The 13,735-nt window shown below is 43.4% G+C and overlaps 1 non-coding gene across 1 annotated transcript; it reads left to right on the forward strand.

The window, feature by feature from the left end:
- The first annotated feature begins 6,501 nt into the window (after window positions 1-6,501).
- trnai-uau (transfer RNA isoleucine (anticodon UAU)) lies at window positions 6,502-6,596 on the forward strand. The gene is made up of 2 exons: window positions 6,502-6,539; window positions 6,561-6,596. It is a non-coding gene; the product is annotated as a tRNA-Ile (tRNA).
- The last annotated feature ends 7,139 nt before the right edge of the window (window positions 6,597-13,735 follow it).

Consider the following 13,735-nt stretch of genomic DNA (forward strand, 5'->3'; position numbering starts at 1 on the left):
TAGGCTTCTGTAAAGTGTCGACACGCAACTCGTTCAGCCGATCTTGACAGCTAAGCTGCTTTACACTGGGAATTAGTCTAGTGGTTCTCCTCTGCACACTTTCCAAAGCGGCTTGGCCTTTACCTCAAGATGGCTGAAATACTAAAGAGGGGGATGATATTCTCGAGTTTACAACGTTCTAGGTGGACCACATCTGGAGTATTGTGTTCTGTTCTGGGCACGCCATGCAGGAAGGATACATTGGCCTGCAGTTGTGCAGTGCAGATTTACCAGATTAACACCGAGTCCTACAACGTTAAATTATGAGCATTGATTGTATAAATTTGCCTTCTGTTCACTTGAGTTTAAAAGGTTGAGGGGTGATCGGATTGTGGTGTTTAACATGTTAAATGCATTACTAGGGTAGATAGAGATCAACTATTTCCGCTGGTTGGGGAATCAATGAAAAGAGTCATAACCTCAAAATTAGAGCTGGCCCATTTAGTAATGAAATCCGAAAGCAACGTTGCTCTCAAAGGTTTGTAGAAATCCAGAACTCTTTATACAAAAAGGCTTTGGATGCTGGGTGTCAATTGTTGCTTCCAAAACTGAGATCTACACGGTGTTGTTAGGAATCAAGTTATATGGAGCTTAGACAGAAATATGGAAAAGAACTGCAGATCTTTTCTGTCCTTAAGTCAATTTCTTATCCAAGGTGCCACTGACCCACCTATTCAATCAGCCTCAATTTTTGTCAAGTAGCCTTCTATGTAATACTTTGTCAATCACCTTCTGTAAATCCATGTAGACTGCATCCATTGCATTCCCTTCATCAATCCTCCCTGTTACTTCATCAAAATATTCAATTAGATTACGCAAACACGATCTGCCCTTTACAAACCCGTGTTGGCTCTGCTTAATTCACTTAAACCTCTACAAGTGCCCGTTAATTTTTCCCTTGATTATTGTTTCTAAAGCTTTACCCACCACTGATGTTAAACTGACTGGTCTGTAGTTATTAGGCTTGTCCTTAGACACTTTCTTGAACAAAGTTGTCACATTTGCCAATGTCAAATCCTTGGGCACCTCCCCCGCATCTAGGGAAGATTGGAAAAATATGGCAAGCACTTCTGCTATCTCCTCCCCCAATTCGCTTAGCAACCTGGGATGCAAGCCATCTGGACCAGGTGACTTATCCACTCTCAGAATACCCAGCCTATCTAGTACAACCTGTCTATCAATTTTCACCCCTTCCATTGCTTCTACCTTTTCCACTTCTACAGATATTTTGTCAGCGTCCATCTCTTTAGTAAACACCGATATAAAGTACTCATTGAGTATTCTGGCCTTGCCCTGCGCTTCTAAGCATATATCACCTTATTTGTCCCTAATAGGCCCCACCAAGCCTCTTAGTACCAATTAACTGTTTGCATGCCAGTATAAGATTTTTGGGTTTCCCATTTATGTTAACCGCCATTCTACTTTCATATTCTCTGTTTGCCAATCTTATTTCCATCTTCACTTCCCCTCTCAACTTATTGTATTTGGTCTGATTCACCGTTGAAGGATGCACCTGACATTCATCATACATCCTCCTTTTTTGGTTTCATCACCTTCTCTATCTCCCCCGTCATCCAAGGAGCCCTTGCTTTGGTTCCCTTACCCTTCACTCTTGTTGGAATGTATCTAGCCTGTACTTGGAACATCTCCTCCTTAAAGATCACCCATTGTTCCATTACAGTTTTTCCTGTCATCCTTAATTTCCATTTTACTCTGGCTGTATCATTTCGCTTCCCATTGAAGTTAGCCCTATTACAGTTTAGAAGTTCCACTCTAGATTGTTCCTTGCTCCTCTCCAATGTTAATCTAAATCTTATGATACGATGATCACTCATACGCAAGTGTTCTCCCACAGACACTTGGTCGAACTGGCAGACCTCATTCTCCAGCACCAGGTCCAGCAATGCCTCCTTCCTACTTGGGCCAATAACATACTGCTCAAGGAAGTTCTCCTGAACACATTTCAGAACTTCCTCCTCCTCCTTTCCCTTTACACTAGCATTGTCCCAATCGATACTTGTGTAATTAAAGTCCCCCAGTATCACCACTCTATAGCTCTTACATTTCTCTGCGATTTCCCTGCAGATTTGCTCCTCTACCGCCCTCTCACTATTTGGGGGCCTGTAGAATACCCCCAATGTCGTGATCACACCCTTTTTGTTCCTCAACTCTAACCAAATGGATTCTTATCTTGTCCCCTCAAGAACATCTTCCCTGTCCAACACTACAATGTCTTCCTTAATCAGCTCTGTCACCACATCTCCCATTTTTCCTTCCATATCTTTTCTGAACACCTTGTATCCTTCAATATTAAATGCCAAGTCCTTACCATTTTTAAGCCACCTTTCGGTTATTGCCACAACATCATATTGCCACATGGCTAATTGTGCTTGTAGCTCACCAACCTTATTCACCACATTTTGTGCTTTTACGTACATGCATTCTAAACCAATTTTTAAATTTTTCTTTGTCTTTCTTAGTCTGCTCCTATCTAATATTGTACTACTTCCATCTCTAGTACTACTTTCTTCTCTAGTACTATCCAACACTATCACCCTTTTATGCACCTTATTCCTCTTTTGTACTCCTATATTCTGGTGCCCATCTCCCCGCCAAGCTAGATTCAACACTCCCCAACAGCACTAGCAATCCTCCCCACGAGAATATTGGACCTGGCTCTCTTGTGGTGTAACCCATTCACCTTGTTTAGATCCCACCTTCCCCAGAAATGGTCCCAATGCCTCAGGAATCTAAAGCCCTCCCTCCTGCACCATCTCTCCAGCCACGCATATAGGACAAGAAATGGTGAAACCTCGTGGCCAATGTCTTCACTCAAATTATTATTCGCTGTCACAGTAAAATAACGCAACATTTTCAATACAGTTGACTATTCTAGTGTATATTATATGAGGATGCTGAAACAGACGAAAATGTTGAGCTATTAATTCTGCAATATCTTATTTGATAATATAAGTCGTAGATTTAAAACTAGTTTTGTAAAGAGAGTCTAATATTGTTGACTTGAACTAGTCAACAATGCACGCACGGCAGTTGGATGCCTGTGTCCAGTTGGAAAGTTGTCTGAAAGAACATGCAGTCTGGCAGAGTTGGACGTCCAGCAGATTGACTTTTCTGCTGAGCAGCCGATGAGCCTCCTTCTTGAAAATGGTTTGTCGGTCCAGCTCAGAGGTTGCTGTGGCCACAATGCAGAGCACTGATCATTATATGATCACAGCACCACATATCAGCTGCTCCAGCGCTGCCCTAACCACAACAAAGTCACGCATGGCACTGCTTAGAAGAGATAGATTTTTGGTGAAGTTGCCAAAATCAGCTCTGCGGTGGAATTCGACCCACGACCCGCAGTGAATGGAGCCGTAATCCATAATGGGAACTAGTGCAGCCACAGTTACATTTAAAAGAATCGTAGCCCTTTCGCACGAGAAGAAACTCATTAGAAGAGGTTCATTAGGACAAAGGCCCCTGAACAATGAGAGTCGAACCCAGGATCTCCTACTTACTAGACAAGCACTTTAACCAGCTAAGCCACGAAGACAAATCACACCTTAACTATGCCGCCTGCTCTCACTGACATCTACCAGCTACCTGTTGGAGCCTGAGGCCATTTTTGATTGATTCATCTCTCCTGTCTATTCCGCTAAAATCCCGATGGTGTCTGTATCTCATTGCGTTTATCTCAGTTTTAATCTGTGGGTTGATTCTGAAGGAATACCTGTGTTTGTGTCTTACAAGAAATATATGATGGCTCTGACACTGGGGAACTAATGAGACAACATTTATAACGAGATTTTGGTTATTGTGATGCAGCAATTACAACATTCCATCTTGCATTATATAGGTTCAATTCTGTGCAAAAAAACCTGTGATCCCAACGTGTTTCCAATAGCTCGCTTTATATCTTCTGTTCTCTGCGGCACCTGCTGATAGAACACAGCGAAAAATCAATTAATTTGCCGTCACAGGCGCCACCATTTCACCACAAGGTGATTCAAGATTCAAGATTCAAGATCATTTTATTGCCATATGTAACTAGTACAATGGAATTCTTACTCCCCACTCACTCCCACAATACAAGCATATAATATAAAAGCAAAAAAATAAAAACAAGTATGAATAAAAACAATAAGCAAATAAGCAAAAAGTATAGCAATAACAGTCCAAGTTGCAGGATATGATGAATAGTGCAAAAAAGCCTCAATTACCACTGGAAATAATAGTAATGTAGTATGATAAATATATGGTAATATAAGTATAATATATATATTTACATAAACATATAACTATAATATATGGGGCAGTGCGATTAGCAGTTCAGTAGGCGCACTGCCTGTGGATAGAAACTGTTCTTAAACATGCTGGTCCTGGTTCGGATGCTGCGGTACCGATGTCCGGACCACAGGAGGGAGAACAGTTTGTGCCCAGGGTGATTGGGGTCCTGGATGATGGAGCGGGCCTTGTTCCGGCACCTGGTCTGGAAGATCTCCTCGATGGATGGAAGTGCGCACCCGATGATCTTTTCTGCCGTATTCACAACTCTCTGGATAGCTTTCTTGTTCTGTGCAGTGGTGTTACCATACCACACATTGACACCACTCGTCAGGACACTCTCTATGGTGCCACGGTAAAAGTTCACAAGCCACTGTGTGCTTATGCCGCATTTCCTCAGGCACCATAGAGGGTAAAGGCGCTGGTGTGCCTTCTTCAGCATAGCCTCAGTATTATGGTTCCAGGCCAGGTCATCAGAGCTCTGCAGACCCAGGAATCGGAAGCAACTGACGACTTCCACTGGTGTCCCGTCTATGCTGATGGGGCGATGGTCCCCTCGGTGGCTTCTGAAGTCCACGATGAGCTCCTTAGTTTTGCCAACGTTCAGGGCAAGGTTGTTGTCATTGCACCATCTCATCAGCTGGACTATCTCATCAGCCGGACTATCTCATCTCTGTACTCCGTCTCGTCATCGTTGCTTAACTAATTCATCACTAATAAACAGAGAAGTCAAGCAGTGAGACGGTATTTGCAGAAAAGGTTGTGAGACTGTGGAAACACTGGTCCAGAGCAGCAGATTTAAAACAAGATTTAAAAACTGGCAGCATGTGGGAGGAAGGGGAGACAGAGGCAAGAGAGACGCAGGTAAGATCACCTTGGAAACTACTGGCACCGAATCGACTTTAAATCTCCCACTGTATTTAAACACATTTAATGTCAGATTCACACATTGATGCATTTGAGCAATATAGGACATTTATCGCTGTCTCTGGTCTAAAATAACTGCTTTATATAGTTGAGCCCACCCGCTGTGTTTAAGCTCTACACTGAACATTTATCTCCGACCTAGAATCAGTTCATAACCTGGAGACAAGGTTTCTACAGCCGGAGGGCAGGGAGCAGAGACTAATGCTGATCTGCGTCTTGTGGGAGCAGAACACAATGTTCCTGCTGTTTCTTTTCATTATCCTGCAGAATATTCCACACTGTTCTCAACATCTTACATTACCGTTAAATATCGGAAGTTTTCTTTTATTGTAATAATCACTGCGATTCTTCTGGCCTTGCTGAATTTGCAGCAAATTAAATATGACAAAACCGTCATCACCAAAAATAAACAGGGTCAGCGATTTGAGAATTTAATTTGTGGCAAATGGCGGTATGTAAGCTGCGATGGCTGAGTTGTTAAGGGGTTTCCTCACGTGGATTTCGAACCTTGCTCGCAGTGGATTCTCTCATTATTGTAATTAATTACTTGAAATCATTTATTTTCTTCAATCTGCTCCCTATGGGAGGATTTTGGAATTTTCAATGCCGGTTTTAATGAAACTAAAAGATTGCCGAGAGACCCGGATCATTAACTTACTTCAAGAAGGTTTGCTGACCGAATTCCAAAAGTGTTGTGCAGATTGTCTGGACGGTCCAGATAAGGAGGCCTCGATAGTCTCTGAGGAACCTTCGCATACACTCGGTGCTGTCCGATAGCATCAGTCTGTGTAACCATGGGAGAGAGAGAATGGAAAGTCACTGGAAGTCTTGTTTCTGTCAGCAGCAATGGTATAAGAGCTGCCATTCTAAAGTGAAAGGCAGAACACATTCCAGGAGACAGCCCAGGAGACAGACATTAATCAACCGGTAACTCACATGGTTAACGAATCATGGGCAAAACTTTAAAAGGTTTTTTGTGTTTTGCATGTGATGAATTTTCATCGGTTCTCATTTTGCAGACTGTATTTTAGGAGTTGGGCGAAAATGTTCAGTGCTTATGACACCAGGATCTGGTGCAGCCTTTGGTAAATTCACCAGCTCGCTAACACATGAGAGTAACTCCTGCTTCACTCTTTCATATAAACCCAGCCAATGCACCTCAATGAAACAACATTGCACCCCCGCACGATTAGACAACCTGAAATGTGCAAGTAAATGAGCATGGATAACCAGCAGAGATCGAGCACAGTTCTAGTGGCGCAATCGGTTAGCGCGCGGTACTTATATAACAGTACAGGCTCGGAGAAATGCCGAGGTTGTGAGTTCGAGCCTCACCTAGAACAGTTAATGCTTTTGCGGTTATGATATTTCAACCGGAGCAGAAGGTGCAATTGGTGTTTCCGCAAACCATTTACTTATTAGCTGTTCCACATGGGCCCTTAGGTTCCTCAGGCCCACCTTATTGCAATAAAGGATGGGAGTTTTGAAGGAGCCCTTCAGTGTTACTTATTGACAGGACAGAAATGGGGCCAGTTTTAACTGTTAAACCAGCAATTATCAGGCAAAGAATAACGTGCAGGAATGGATTCGGTTTCAACGCAGTGACAAAGCCTTTGACAGAAACGAAAAAATGTGTAAACTCACGTTTTATCTGTACATGTTTCCGGCATCATGTTGGACACAAACCACGACTCACCTGAACTTGATGTTGAGAATTACAAAGATGGAAGTTATGTACAGACAATCACTCAAACACCTTATTCTTATTAAGTTGTCGCCGACCTTCTTGTTATGGAGAGAATTGATTTAGGAAAAGATAAACATATTTCCAATGAATGAACAGATCCTCTGTGAACTGGGTTCACACCAGAGCTGGGAAAGCGAATGCAACTTCCTGCATAAAATCGGCGGCTCCTTGGTCTAGTGTTACGATTCTCGCTCAGGGAATTTTGCTGTTTAAAATGCGAGCGGTCCCGGGTTCAAATCCGGGAGGAGCCCCGGCACATTTAATTAAACCTCACCAACTCGGGCACCACAGCTCGAATCGCTTTTCTTTAAAAAAGACTAACACGGTGAATGATCCGGGACTGTGAGCACACCCGGTTTGAACAGTCACAGAGTGATCCTTGACTGACCACGACCCCGCCCACTATAGACAGATCGGATTATCATTGCTTATGAAATCGATGGAAATATAAATCGGACGGTTTCTATAAAGGGCGGCCGATTACGATGCGCGATTTTTCTAGGGCGCCATGTTGAAGTTTTACTCCATTATCAGTTTTCCCTTTATCTCCGCCATTTCACTCCAGCCAAACGAACTGAGTTTAGGTGTCAGCAGTGGCTCAGCGGTAGCAAACGCAATCCCCACTCCAGAGACCTGAACACATAATCCTGGCTGACACTCCATTGCAGTAGTGAGGGAGAGCTGCACTGTCGGCGGTGCCGTCTTTCTGGTATGACGTTCAACCGAGGCCTCAGAGAGTATGCAGAAAAGAATGATGATTTCTCCCCATTGTACTGTCCATTATTTATCTCTCAACCAAAGACACTAAAACAGAAAATCTCGTCATTAAGGTTGATAAATATTTTTGAAATTACATTTCCTCCTAAACGATACAGATCAGTTTCTGCTCCCTAATCATTTGGTTTTGTTCCCGCTGGTCTTTCATTTAGTGCCAATCGCAGAGGAAGGAAGAGAGGTAGAGATGGTTCTCAATCTCTGTTTCGCGATTTCTGCTCCACCATCATTCAAGAAGTTGAAGAACTCCAATGGTCTGTTCTAATATTAACTAGAGTGCAGGGGCACAGACCTGAATCACCAGTGTGATTTGACGAGATTGCAATTCAAAGCCTGTTTTACGCAAAACCCAGTGAAATGCTCAGAAGGTGTATCAACATCAAATGGAATAACGACGGTGTGTGGGAAGGTTTGGCTGGGCCGCGGTATATCGTTTCCCAGGGATGGGCTGTAATGTGCTGTCGGAGGCCACATTCACTTCTCTATTTGATGTATAATAATGATGATATGGACTTGACGATACAGGGCATCATTTATAAGATTCTATGATTCTATTGATCCGGCGCTCGTTATAGACACTGCATGACTCTCATTGCTTATGAAATCGATGGCAACATAAATCGGGCGGTTTCTATAAGGGACATTCGAAATCGAGTTCCGGTTTATTCTTGGGCGCCAAGTTGAAGTTTTTCTCTACTGTCATCTTTCTCTTTATTACCGTCATTTCACTCTAGCGAAATGAAATGAGTTTAGGTGTCCGCTGTGGCTCAGCGGTAGCAAACTCAAGCCCCACTCCAGAGACTTGATCACATAATCCAGGCTGACACTTCAGTGCAGTACTGAGGGACAGCTGCACTGTCGATGGTGCCGTCTTTCTGATAAGATGTTAAACCGAGGCCTCAGATCCCATGGCACTATTTCGGAAAGAACAGAGTATTCTTCCTGATGTAGTATCCATAATTTATCACTCAACCAACGACACTACTCGGATTATCTGGTCATTATGATTGGTAAAATGAATAGAAGTTAAATTTCTTCCAAATGGATAATATTATGTTTCTGCTCAGTAATCTTTAATTTTTCCCACTAGTCTATCATTCGGTGTCAATCTCAGAGGAAGGAAGGCAGAAGGAAGAGAGGGAGGGAAAGCACTGTTCCACCTTCATACAATTACAATTGGGTGAACAATTCTAATGGGCCGTCTTAATTTTTAAAAAGTTAGAAACAATCCAGGGACAGAGACCAGGATCCCCACTGACAAGATTCGGAACCTAAGCCTATTTTATGTAAAATACATGATTATCTGCATCAAAAGTTGAACATAGTAATGATGAAGAGGGGATTTTGAACACACTTGTGCAGAACACAATGGGTTATTCGTCCATTGCCTTAACCACTTGGCCACTTCGTCTCACATTTTTTTGTTAGTCAGCCATTCATTTCCTGCTTTTTGCATCCAGACAGAAATACTCTGTAAGAAAGTCCCCTTCACCGCTTGTGCTGCCCGTGTACCCAGATTGACAATATCGAAAATGTACAATGAGCATCTGTAAGCAAAAGGCCTTCCGTTACTTCAGGTTGTCAGAAATGGTAGGTTTTGGGACAGATTCAGAACAAAGAAGAAAAAGTTTCGAGCAGTGAGAGAATTCACCGCGGCAGGAATCGCACCTGCAAACTTCTGATAACGTCCTGGCCAGCACAAAAATGAAACGCCTTATCCATTAATCCACACGACCACAAATTTTGCTAAGCGATTTGATGTGGGGACAATTGTGAGCAACTTCAGGGCACCAGCTCATATAAAGGAGTGGATTTAGGAAAAGATGAACATTTTTCCAATTAATGAACAGATTCGCTGCGACCTGAGTTCGCATCTGTGCAGAGAAAACCAATGTAACTTCGAACACAACACCTTAACAACAAAGGTCATCACAGCTGAAGTCGCGCTCCTGTTAAAAATAGTAACATACAGAGTGATCCGGGACTGTCAGCACACCCGTTTTAAAGAGACACGGAATGATCTGGAACTGACAACAATCCCGATTTCGATTAGCAGCGAAGTCAGACGCCTTCTCCATTAGACCAAGGAAATTTCAAATGCAATCCGACTATTTTGTTTCCAAAAGCCAGCCCTGCTTTCACAGTGCTTGTCTGTCGAGCGGTCCCGCAGGTCTAAATGTATCGACTGGTTTCAAAGCATCAATTCAGATTGGTGCGAATGGGACAAGTGCCCCCAGCAACAGCGGTGGGAGCAGAGCAAACTTAATGGTGTAAGTAGGTGAAAGTGAATGTTAGATTAAGGTAATGCCACATGAAAGTGACAATTAAGCGGAAGGAGGGAAGTAAAGGAGGGCTATTGATTGTGGAAAGAAGAAAATGTTAGCAGAAGAGGCAGGTTTGAAGGAGTAAATCAACAAAAAAAATATTGTTTTATCAGCAGGTGCCGCAAGATTTAAAGCAAGCGGTACCATAACACAGATTCGAATTGAGATTGCTGTGGTCACAACGCAGAACACTGACCATTATACGATCACGGCGCCACACATCGGCTGCTGCAAATCTCTCCTGACCAGCGCAAAGTCACTCACGGTACTGCTTAGAAAATATAGATTCTTGGTGAAGAGGACAAAATTAGCACGCCCGAAATTAGGACAGCGAGGAAAGTATGACACCAATGGAATTCGCCCCTCACCCCGCAGCGACTGGACTCTTAATCCAGAATGTGCAGCCGCAGTTACATTTTAATGGCCTGTGGCTCTTTCACACGAGAAGGAATTCACTCTTGGAGGGTCAGAACGGCCAAAAAAAAAGGCGCCAGTGGGATTTGAACACAGAACATTCTTCGTTTAATTCATAAGCGCTTTGACCAGCTAAGCCAAACCACACAAGGTGCATACTGCATTGGCTGAGTGATAGCCATCAGCTACCTGCCACTACCTGTTGGAATCTGGGGCCGTTTTGCATTGATCCATCTCTCTTGTCTATTCCTCCATGTGTCACTATGCTGGCTGCATCTCTGCGTTTATCTCAGTGTCAATCTGTGAGTTGATTCTGAATGAATACCTGTGTTTGTGTCTTACCTGAAATAATTGAGGGGATCAGACAATTCCTCCTCTGACACTGGGGAACTATTTTGCCAATATTTATAACAAGATATTTTTATCGTGATGAAGCAGATACAATATTCCATCTTGAGTGATTTAGAATCAATTCTGTGGAAAAACAGACTATGACCCCAACATCTTTCCAAACTTTCCAATAGGCCGCCTTTTAATCTGACGACACAAACGCCACCATTGCACCTCAAGGTGATTCATAACTAATAGACAGAGAAGTCAAGCAGTGAAACGGTATTTGTAGAAAGAGTTGTGAGACGGAAGAATGCACTGGCACAGAGCAGCAGGTTTAAAACAACGTTTACAAAACTGGCAGCGTGTGGGAGGAAGGGGAGAGAGAGGCAAGAGAGCCACAGGAAACCCACACAGCAGCCTTGGGCGCTGTTCCCTGACCACAGCATAGTTGTGCACGGCACGGATACTTTTGCTGTTAAATATGAATAAATTGCTAGCATGTTTGCAGCTGTTTATATTTCTGTCATGTTACACTCATAGGAACATAGAAGCAGGAGGAATCCATTCAGCTCCTCCAGCCTGCTCTGAGCCTGCTCCGCCATTCAGTTAGATCATGCCTGATCTGTGTCTTAACTCCATCTACCTGCGATGATTACATGAATCTTCAAATCCATGCCTAACATAAATCCATCATTCACAATTTTGAAATAGTCAGTTGAACCCCAGAATCAACGGACTTTTGAGGGCGAGAGTTCCAGATTTTCACTGCCCTCTGTGTGAAGAAGCACTTCCTTACATCATCCCAGAACGGGCTACCTCCAATTTTATGTTTATGCCCCATTGTGCTGGACCCTCCCACCAGAGGAAATAGATTATTTCTAACTTACACCGATTTGTTTGCAGCTCTGACCGAAGTCCACACCCCAGAACATTAACTGTCCCTCTGATCCTGTCTCGCTAATTTGGATTTTGAGCTCATGCCTCTTTCCCTGATGATTCTTTGCACCCTGTCTCTGCAGTTGGACTTGTTGTAGGTCACTGGCAGCAGGCGGCAGAAGCGAGCAGGATATGGGCGCTGACAGGGAATGCTGCTTCTCATGGCTGTCTCACCCCCCCGCGGGAGCTGGTGGGGGTTTGAAAGCCTTCATGTGTCACACAGTTAGAATTGATGACGTGGTATCTCAAAGTACCACCCTATAATGGAAGAGCCTCTATATGGGGGTATTTGAGATGCAACAGGATTTCGGGAATCCGCCTGACTCCAGATCATATGACCGCCTGTTCGAATGATGCGCAGATCGCAGCTACTTTTCCACCAGATGTGCGTCTGGTAGAAAAGTAGCTGCTCACAATAAACACTGTCAGCTTTCAATGTTTAATGGATGAGTTTCTCCGAGCGATATCTCTGATCCTCTCATTAATTCGTTTGTACAAACTTCGGGAAAAGACGGAGCTGGAAATGATTTACAGGGAAATCATCTAAACATATGTCCAAGGCTCCCGGTAACTCACAAAGAAGCTCAAACTCACCAATTCAGATGCATCAGATGTAATCGACTCTGTGGCGCAATGAGTAGCGCATTGGACTTCTAGTAATAATGGTTGACAAAGTCATTCAAAGGTTGTGGGTTCCAGAGTCGCTGAGTCAGGTTTCGGTGTTGAACTTTTGAAGCAAAACCACAGTGATGTCCTTCAAGGATTGGGAATCGCCAATGAGGTCGTTCCGAATTTGTGACCAATTAACATGTCACTTCAATTTGCGCAGCTTCTGCAACTGTAAAAAGACATCCTTCGAACCTGGGACCCTCTCCCATATCGACCAATGAAATCCCCCAAGCGAGAATCAAACAACGAGCCGCTGGCAACGAAGCCGCAAGACTTCACTACACCAGGTAGGGTTTGAAAGTTTGACTTTACGTAATTACATCCCCTGTGCTCTCAGTCATTGTTTCTTTCTTTACCCTTTCCTGCTGGTGCGGCAGGTTAGATCAGACTTGGCAGTTCAAGGAAGCCTGAGACGTCCATCAGTGGAAAACACAGAGAGACAAGACACAGAGACGGAGACATTGAAAGATGGCGTCTAGCGGTATGATTCTCGCACAGAAAAATCCACTGACTTAAATGCGAGAGGCGAGGGCCCAAATCCCGGATGAGCCCCTGCTCTTTAGTCAAAAATCCACAATTCCCTCAGTTTGTCGACATTGCAGAAGATTTAAAACAATAAATGTCAAAAATTCTGCATCGAGCTTGTGTCCAGTACACCGCAAGAAACCCGGGATGTTATTATTAAAAGCGGGAATTCAGTCCCAGATGTGCGGAAATTGTGAGGTAAATATGTAAATCCGCTTGTTTACAGAAACCTTCTCCACATTTTTCACATTGCCAATCTGGCAGCACGAGCAGGACATAACTACAAGTCTGTCGCTCACCCACAAAGCAGACACAAACTCACGGATTCAGAAACAGCTCATAGATGGAGAATGAAAGATAAAAACAACCAGGGAAATCTGCAATAACTGTAGCCCAGGGAAAATGCTTCAGCACGAAAGCAAAATACTGCGAATGCTGGAAATCTGAAATAAGAACAGAAAATGCTGCAAATACTCAGCAGGTCAGACAGCTTCTGTGGAGAGAGAGGCTGAGTTAACTTTTCAGGTCGATGACCCTTCGTCGACCTCAAACGTTACCTCTCTCTTAAAATTCCGTGACTCAGTTGGCTAAGCTGCATGTTCAGTAAACAAGAGTTTCTGGCATGGACTCCCAGCTTTATTTTACAATTTGTGAAGTTAAGCAACAAAATAACTCTGTCTCTGGAAAATCACACTGACCAGATCTTGGAAATATCAATTTTAATAAAATGACCTGCAATTTTTTCAATGATTGGTGCAAA

The sequence above is a fragment of the Somniosus microcephalus genome, unplaced genomic scaffold (assembly GCF_052327205.1).
Source record: "Somniosus microcephalus isolate GS21.2 unplaced genomic scaffold, FLI_Smic_1.0 unresolved_chr1, whole genome shotgun sequence".
NCBI lineage: Eukaryota > Metazoa > Chordata > Chondrichthyes > Squaliformes > Somniosidae > Somniosus > Somniosus microcephalus.